This window comes from Cyprinus carpio, chromosome B19 (genome assembly GCF_018340385.1).
Source record: "Cyprinus carpio isolate SPL01 chromosome B19, ASM1834038v1, whole genome shotgun sequence".
NCBI lineage: Eukaryota > Metazoa > Chordata > Actinopteri > Cypriniformes > Cyprinidae > Cyprinus > Cyprinus carpio.
Window position 1 is genome coordinate 18,746,261 of NC_056615.1, and position 9,201 is coordinate 18,755,461.

Below are 9,201 nucleotides of genomic sequence, written 5' to 3' on the forward strand. Positions count from 1 at the left end.
TGCCATTGCTTGGAAAAATGATTCAAAGACCACATACTTGACTCTTTAAAATGTACATTATAACTAACGATTAACAGGTGTTTCTGTTTATTTGCCTTAAAAGTAAATTTTACTAAAATCAAAAACTTTTTTAGTTTAGTAACTTCTTACATAAATGAAATCACACAAACCTGAGATTCCATTTCAGAACATATGTCGCCATGTATTGTTTGGGCATCTTTTGCCTAAATGTTTTAAGATATAAATGGATAAGTGTTTGTCCACCATCACATTGTAAAACAAGACAACTGATACTTATGCACTGATGAAAAAAAAATTAAAAGCTTAAGTTAGCATGAAACTGAAGTTGCACTTCATGTGGTGCTTGATGTCCAGCTGCCTCTCTCTGGACATAACAGTTACTGGGTGAAGCTTAATTAAGTTTATGGACAGGGTTTTGGGAGACTTTACAAGCTCCACTCATTACATACATAAATTGGCTGTTTGATTGGATTGTGAAAACTATTTTCATATTGAAAATAGTTTCACAAAAATAAACAAACAGATAAATTGTTTACAGTAACATTAAAAAAATGATATGATCAATTTAGATTTTTTTGCTGACTCAAAAATATAGCACATGAAATCACCCACAAAACATTTTTATTGATTCATAAACAATACACATTGTATTTTAACAACTGATGATTTCCGTGGATATAAATGTAACCTAATGCCTCTCTACATGAATTATTTACCTGCAACCTGTGCCTTTTGGTAGTTGCAGGCATTTCGGCCTCCACGTCCAAAAGATACTCCTTGTATGGGCCTCGCTGCGCCATTTTCAGGTTGATTTGATTCAACAACTGTTTAACATTTTCTAAACAAATATGTAAAGAAATATTAGGCACAGACGTATCGCTGCTAAACGGAAAAAAGACTAACATATTACTCACCTTCATGTCGTCCACGCCCGTACTGGTTGGATTCTGATAGCTTACTGATTTTATGTCGACAAGACCTTGTTCCACGGCAAAGTTCCGATTTAAAAAAAAAGTAAAATAAAACTAAGTGATGAGTAACGTTACCCGTAAATAGACGTTTTGAAATAAAAGATTTTATCAGTAGACAAGAGCTTGATAGCAGCCAGTACCGGGCTCACAGTTCAAAACGAAAAGGGCGCGAAATACGTATACATACCACTTACTGGCGTGTATGCGTACTCGTGTCGCAAGACGTCGCGTGCGTCAGCTCAGAAGTAAACGGACGGTTACAGTACAGTTTAAATTGTGGTTCCAGTTCCAGCTTGCTTAAGCTTAGCCTTTATTCAGATTAATTTGTGGGAAAATGGATGTGCCGAATTTCCACTGCCTTTTTTTAATTTTTGAAGAGGACTCGTTTGCTGTAGGGGACCTCAAGTGGGTAAACCTGAGTGGCTGCGGAGTGTCTAGGGACAAATTGAACCCACAACATTGGAAAAAAGATACCGTGATAAAGGTGAGATGGCCTGACAAAAAGGGCCAGTATCAGCTCTACCCTGCGAAAATTCTTAAAATGTCAGGTAAGTTAAGTTTTTGGACCTCAGTGAAAATCCTGTTAAAATGTTTATTTTGCTCGCTGTCACTGTTCCCAACTAATAAGTTAGTCGTTGCTAACATTTCAGGACGGTCGACGTTATTCACTCACATTTTCATTTTTTTGTCATACAACTAAGAGTGTAAGTAACGTTACATAATTTCATACTGTAGGTATGTTTTTATCTGCGTAAAAAAAACGGTGCTTTAGCAAAATAAAAATAAAACTTTCGCCCTGAGGTGTCAAAAATGGACCTAAACTAAGCGAGTGACGTCACACAGGCACGATAAATATATCTAATAGCGTGAAAAGTGGATAAATTCAAATAAAAAATATTTTACTTTTTTTGGTGTTTTTATTTAATCAAACAAACTGTGTTTAAGGCCCAAAAATAACTGTACTGTAATGAAAATATAAAAGATTGCAAATAAAAAGTCTTCAAACTGTAATAAGAAAAAACAGTTGTATCAATTCTAGCAGTTTTATCAAGCCCACACAGATTCTGCTCTACTGTCAAATGCTTAAAAAAATTAAACCGCTTTTAGTAGAGGTTTAAATGTAATTTTGCACAAAATTTATTTTCCAAACAGCTGATAAGCACAGTCTGATCAAATTAAGAGATCAGCTTATAAAGGGCTATGAAAGCGAAGAGGACTGTGGTCGTGGAAAAAGGAAGAGAAAGTCTCTTTGCATCTCTTCTGATGATGAAGAGCCTGCGGAGAAGGACATAATTAAGAAAAAGGTATGTAGCATGTGTTTAAAATAGTATCCAATTAAATTTATATAATTTAACCTGTAATATTGTAACTCTGCTAAGAAAAATTATATACTGTGATCTTCTACACTTTTACCTGAAAAGAGGCCTAGTCTCTTATCAAAACTGCTGGAAAAGCGCAAGGAGCAGTTAATTGTAAGTGAATGCATCATGATTTAGTGCATGATTATAGATATTGTTAGCTGTAAATGGGTACATACATTGCAACAGTTTGTACTACCAATATTATATGTGTATAGGGCAGTACAGCTGTACAGGAATGCACAAATTGCTGTGCCTTGAAAGAAAAAATAAAGCAGCTGGAAGAAGACAACAGAAGAGTAGTTCTTCACTTGGACACCATAAATGGTAAACAACATTTCAGGCCTTCTTTGTAGTCTATGTAAAGATAGTGCATTGTTATAATTGATAGAGATTTATAGGGGCTCTTTTTACATCTGGCCTCTTCATGCGTTTAATCTATTCGATCATGAAAAGATCAGGTGTAAATGCTCTCCGTAACGCATTCAAGGCAGATTTAAATCCGATCACTCAAACCACTTCAGGAGGGGGTCTGGGCCACATTCCAGACAAAACTGGTGTAAATGCATCTGGTTGATGAAACCGCAAAATTGTATGAATGGTATTCCTCCCAACAATGCTAAAAAATAAATGTGTAAGAGTGTGTTATAAGCTATATGTCATGTAATAAAGCACAATTTATGAATCACTGTTTCAGAGTTGAAGAGCATGGTGTGTGCGCTGAAAGGGGGCTTAGAAGAAAGAAGTGCCCCTTCAAAGCATCAAAAACCAGCCATACTTGCACATCCACACTCATCGCAAGACAACCAGGTGGACCCCCTTGAGGATGATGTAAGTTTAGGTGTTGTTTTTAAGCACAATTGGTTGATAAAATAAAATTGTAAAAGCTGGGTAAATTTCTTACTATTTTGTCATAAGGATTTAAATATTTTGACATAAATTTAATCTTTTATTAACTAAAAACGTGGGCAGGTACTCGATAAAAAAAAACAAAAAACAAAAAAACACTTAACTTAGGCCTTGAACAGAGACACATTTAGCTGTATACGTAAAAATTTTGTATTGTATCGGCGTTACGTCAAGCGTGGTCCCAGAGTGGATACATCTGATTTGGTTCAGTCTCGGCATCGGTGAGAAGATAATGGGCCAGAGCCGCGCCGACTCTACAAAACACTTCTGGCTGACAGACGGCTTTTTCTCTCTGGGCCGATCTCGGCTGAAAGCTGTTGTACACGCGGCAGGTCCACACTCGGTGAAGTTGTGTGTATTAACCTTCGGCCCGAGTTCGTTTTATCACAGACGGGGCGCTGCTAGAATTAATCAAATCATCCGCCTGAGAAAACTTTTTTAGCGTTTAATCCTGAGGAGCTTTCAGCGGGTAGACGCCAGTGTCGACCTCAGCAAAAACGTCACTCGCAAATTAATATTTATGGTCGCAAATGCGACTGTTTTAGTCGCAGTTTGGAGCCCTGCCTAACTTTTGTGCTGGTGCAAAAAGTATTATTAAATTTTAGTTCATGTTAACAAAAGTAGTTAACTAATATTAACTAATGAAACCTTATTGTAAAGTGTTACCATTTTTTAAAAATGCCATTTTGGATGTTCTACTATTATTTTATTATGTTTTAAGTGACCATTGCTGATGGCGTTACAGTTAACAAAATACAGCTTATGCGATGCAACCATCAGAGACCTTCAAAACTTGTGTGTGATCTGCTTGGGGTGATGTTCACAATGGAGGAGCTGTCAACACACTCCTTAACTGGATTAAAGGGAGGTGCATCAGAGAGTGTGAAACCTTGCTTGAATAAGAAGCATGTCAATGCCATTTTTGGTATGATACTTCATACATTATTTTGTATTCATTATATTGTGTACAGTTGTGTTAATTGTCACTAAATATCTCTCATAATAGTTTTTAATTGATTTTTAGAGTACACTTTAAAGAAGTTTCAACCAGCAAATATTAACAACAAAAAACAAACAAAAAAAAACAAACAAAACAATCAAAAAAAGCTATTCAAAAAAAGCAATTTTAAAACATCAACAATTTAACAAAATAAATTGATAGAATATTTGCCTTCCTATGATTTGAGTTTGAGCTGGTTCTAGCTGTTTGGATGAGCAATGGAAGACGAGGGTCTAATTTCAAATCGCAAATATGTGTAGAAGAAAAAAACATATCTCAATGTCAGATTTTTCCAAGATATAAAGCAAAATTTGCCTGTGAATGCTTTATATAAATACAATATAGTTAGGTCTAAATCCCGGTGATCACTCATATCAATGTTATATATATCGTTATATCGTCCAGCCATAAAACTAACACCTAGTTTTTTTGTCAGTTTTCTTTTAAAAACATCCAATTATGCTTAATAAACCAATAATGCACGCCGGAGTAAGGTCGACTTTTTCGTTTTTTGTCTCTTACTACAATTTCGTGCAGTATGTAAATGCATTAACCTGAGAAAAAAAATAGTTTTGTGACCTCTGCTTTATGCTGATGTATTGTTGTGTTGTGTATTTACAGATCTTACCAAATTCTGGATGAGGAGTAAAGGAAGGATGATGGATACAATTTCTGACTTTTCTATAAATCTATTTTAAAATACATTGTAACACAATTAACAAATTTATTTCATTAAATGTTATTACTTTGGACCCCAGTAAAAGACATTTGTTAAATGTGTTCAATCAGATGGGAAAAGGTAATAATAATACAACTGCCAAATCTTGTACTGTATGCCCTTATAGGTTTATTAGTCAATTTGGGTTCATTTTCCTCTTTTATTTTATTGGTTTGTATCTGACAAATTATATGAATCAGAAATTATTAAATAACGTGACAAGACTAAAATACAGTAGGAATACACATCCAAATAAAAAAATAAAACCAAACTTTTCTGGACCAAAATTAAAAAAAGTGTCAGGTAAGTTTTCAATCACATTTTCATCTTCAAACTGTCTTTTCAACTTGTGGCTGCTGGTTCAAATATAAATTCTAACTATTACCTTAAAATAACATTAATGAATATATATGATACATAATCAATTGTTTTATTTTTTAAAAATCTTTTTTCCAGCCAACTATACCCCCATGAAAAAAAAAAAAAAAATACCTTAAAAAAAGATTCAAACTAATTCAAAATAATATTAAATAAGTAAAAAAAAAAAGTAAAAAAAAAAAAAAAAAAATACTTTTGTCAACTAGTTTTAGTTTTACTTCCCAAATAAAATATGGATAAACATCTATAACATCTAAGTATTTGACTATGATCCCATGTCACACTTGGTGACATATATAGTGAGACGATCTGCACTAAGCCAAATCGCAATGTTGATATGCTTTTCTTCTGAAGTCACGTTTAATCTCATCTCACTGAAAATGTTACTACATTTGACAGGTGTGGAAAAATGGCTCGAGAAAAACAAGTTCTCGTGGTGGTTGAAGCCGGTGCCTGGAAATGTGAAAATGCGTCGTTTGGAGATTATGTTACCCACCATTTCCTTCTGTGTGTAATGCATCTCACATTCACAGAACTTTGTTTTGGAAGCAGACTCAGGAAAGGAAGATGGAAGTTAACAGGAAGTTTATTGACAACAGTGAGCGGTACAGAAAAAAGCAGGTAAGTGAGATGCACAATGATAAATTGGAGAACTAGATTCTGGAGGTGAATGGAATGTTTTCACTTACAGGTGAGAGGACTGATGGATGATACGATGGGTGACAAGACAGATACAATGGAGAAGGAACAAGGACAAAGCTGGGAGATTGCCGGATGAGGTAAGGTAATGAGACCGGACAATGAGCTGGGGTAAGGTGTGTGTATTTATGATGGAGGTGATGAGTGTGATGATGAGGTGCAGGTCTGAGTAATCAGTATTTGGGAGAGGGAGTGCACTGTGATTGGCTGGTGTGAGAACCTGGCAGATCTATAAACAATAGAAATTGAATTTGAATCTAAAATTGTTTTGTATTGTTAATATATTTTGACATCCACACAGAATTGTCTCCCATGCACAGATCTTATAGGGTTAGTTCACCCGAAAATTCTGTCAGTAATTACTCACCCTCATGTTGTTCCAACCCCGTAAGACTTTCGTTCATCTTCGGAACACAAATTAAGATATTTTTGATGAAATCCAAAACGCATGCGCGAGAACTGAGAAGATGAAACTCACGATCATTTGATGGGAAAGTGAAATGTAAGCCATTAATTTTGCGGCATTGGTAAGGCACTTTTACGTTTTCTTGTTGGTTTCTCACGATTCGGACATCCAGGAAATGCACACTTTAGAACCATGTTAAACACTACATCCAGACCCATCTGCATGCGTCATCTTCTCAGTTCTCACGTATGCGTCGTGGCGCTCTCATGAACTCACATCAGAGGCCCACACTGAAGAAAATTAATAGTTGAATAAAGTCGTTATTTATATATTTTTATTTTTTGTGCTCAAAAAGTATTCTCATTGCTTGATAAACTTCTAGTTGAGCCACTGTAGTCACTTGGACCTTTTTACGATGTCTTTACTAACTTTTCTGGGCCAGCAGGATGAAATTACCTAGAAGCCTATGAAGGAGTGAGGCAGCTATCAAATTTCATCAAAAATATCTTAATTTGTGTTCAGAAGATGAACGAAAGTCTGATGGGGTTGTAACAACATGAGTGTGAGTAATTACTGATAGAATTTTCATTTTTGCGTAAAATAACCCTTTAAGCATTACATTTAATGATTTTGGACAACTTGTGACTGGCAAAAATTTAATTTCTAATTATCATCTTCTTTAATACAGACAAGAGAGAGTGTGAAACCATCAGCTGTTTGCTAGGTAAATAGTAAAGTCGTAGTGAATGCCATCAATAAACATATAATGATTATATGGTATGTACTGTATATCTCAATTTTTTTTTTGGTCCCCAGTCTGCCAAAAAGACCTGTCTATATCAATATGAAAAAAAGAATTCTTGGACTGGAAGAAAGTGAGTTCTATTGGCAAGTACATTTACAAACCAGTGAATGTTTGTCTCCCCAAATTAAATATGATAAACATTAAAGGGATAATTAACTTACCAAAAAAAAAAAATATATATATATATATATCTGTCATCATCTACTCGCACGTTTTTTCAGACCTTTATGACTCCGTGGAACACAAAACGTGAACTTTGGAAGAATGTTCTGATTTGTTCTTACCATGTAGTGAAATATAACAGAGCCAATCTTTTTTTAAACTGTAAAAGGAATAAAAAAATAACCATAAAATAGGTCCACATGACTCATGTACTGTTTTCCAGGTTGAAACAATACAATAGCTCTGGGTGAATAAAAACCCTTTCTTGATTATCTATCTGGGTATTTCTCAATTCCTTATTATTTATGCATTTAAGATTGAATTGAGTGTCTAGAGATCTATCCCTTTGTTGGTTAGATGTCTCTACTCAAACCAATACTTTCTCCATCTCTTTTGTCCTTCATTCCAACCCATTTTCTCATTTGTGAAATTATGTATATATGAGACTAGTACTTTTTGTTTTGTTTAACATTTCAAGAGTATAAGTAAAGGAGAATACACTCAGCTGATCATATAATGTACATTCTTTCTGCTTGGCTTTTGGAGCCCTAATAATTTATGGGTTATTTATGAAAACACTTGCTGAATGGACATTACTGCACTTGGACATTGTTACATGGCTACTCGATAGTACAGTTGAGTATTCCAGCAAGCTGTGTGTTAATGTGGTGTTTATTCTTCTTATTTTAGCTCCTGCGTCCATTTGGGCTGAAGGTCAAGACAGAACCAAACCAAAGCTGGACTGTAACCTACTGGCCTATATGACAGACTTCATACTGACAACTACTGGCATGGATGCTGCATCACATGTTTTTGAACAAAAATTTTTCACTTTGAATTTCAAGTGTGGAGTATTAATCCCCCATGAGGAGACTCTATGTCTTCATCTCTTGTGAGTGGATATCAATTTTAAACATTCTTTTACAGAACTGCTCATTTCTTCTGAATTTATTTTGTAGTATGTAAGAATTTTCCATTTAAAAGAAAATAAACTTTTAGTTGTGTTTTTAAGTAATGAAGTAATTGTGTTGTAATCCTGTTAATATACAGTATAAATTGCAAACGTATGCTTGGGCACGTGTTTACAGGTTATAGACATTTTAGAGGAGGTAGCTGTGTATTTAAAGGTGCTCTTAGTCATGTTTATTTGTACAATTTTATTTTTGTATATAAATCATTATTACAGTAGAACAAATTGCTATTTTTTTATTTGTAAATGAGCAACTGAACCATTGCACAGCACCACTTTATCACCAATAATTTTGTACAACTTTGTAGTTTATTGTTTTATGTCACCTAAGAACAAATGCAAGTTTATATTTTCTTTCAGATTATGTAATTTCTGTAATAAAGTCTGTATCATGGGAACTTCTTTCTGTTGTTATTTTGTAGATGTTTGTTGTAACTAAAATGACTTAAATGTAATTCAAGATAATTTAGTAAAACCATATGGCTACACTGTAACCAATTTATGGTACATGATCCGTGGTTTTAAAAACCATGGTTTGCTCCAAAGACCATGGTAACTATGGTTTTACTGTAGTATTACTACAATATAACTGTAGTAGAACCATGGAATCATAACCATGGTTTTTAAAAATACCAGTTACTACAGTCATGGAAAACTACAGTTTTACTATATTATTACTACAATACAACTGAAGTAAAACCATGGTATCAAAACCATGGTTTTTAAAAACCATGGTTCGCACCAAAATACCACGGTTACTACAGTCATAGTTAACTACAGTTTTACTATAGTAAACCCATGGTT

The 9,201-nt window shown here is 34.4% G+C and overlaps 2 long non-coding RNA genes across 3 annotated transcripts; both read left to right on the forward strand.

Annotated features, from left to right (window-relative positions):
• Positions 1–2,385: 2,385 nt before the first annotated feature.
• On the forward strand, positions 2,386–3,183 carry LOC109063488. Its single transcript, XR_006157317.1, has 3 exons — positions 2,386–2,464; positions 2,569–2,677; positions 3,048–3,183. It is a non-coding gene; the product is annotated as an uncharacterized LOC109063488 (long non-coding RNA).
• Positions 3,184–5,530: 2,347 nt separating this feature from the next.
• On the forward strand, positions 5,531–8,799 carry LOC109070970. 2 transcript variants are annotated; one of them, XR_006157346.1, is made up of 3 exons: positions 5,531–5,976; positions 6,047–6,134; positions 8,118–8,799. It is a non-coding gene; the product is annotated as an uncharacterized LOC109070970 (long non-coding RNA). The 2 variants fall into 2 exon arrangements; XR_006157347.1 differs by lacking the exon at positions 8,118–8,799 and adding an exon at positions 7,149–7,198.
• The last annotated feature ends 402 nt before the right edge of the window (positions 8,800–9,201 follow it).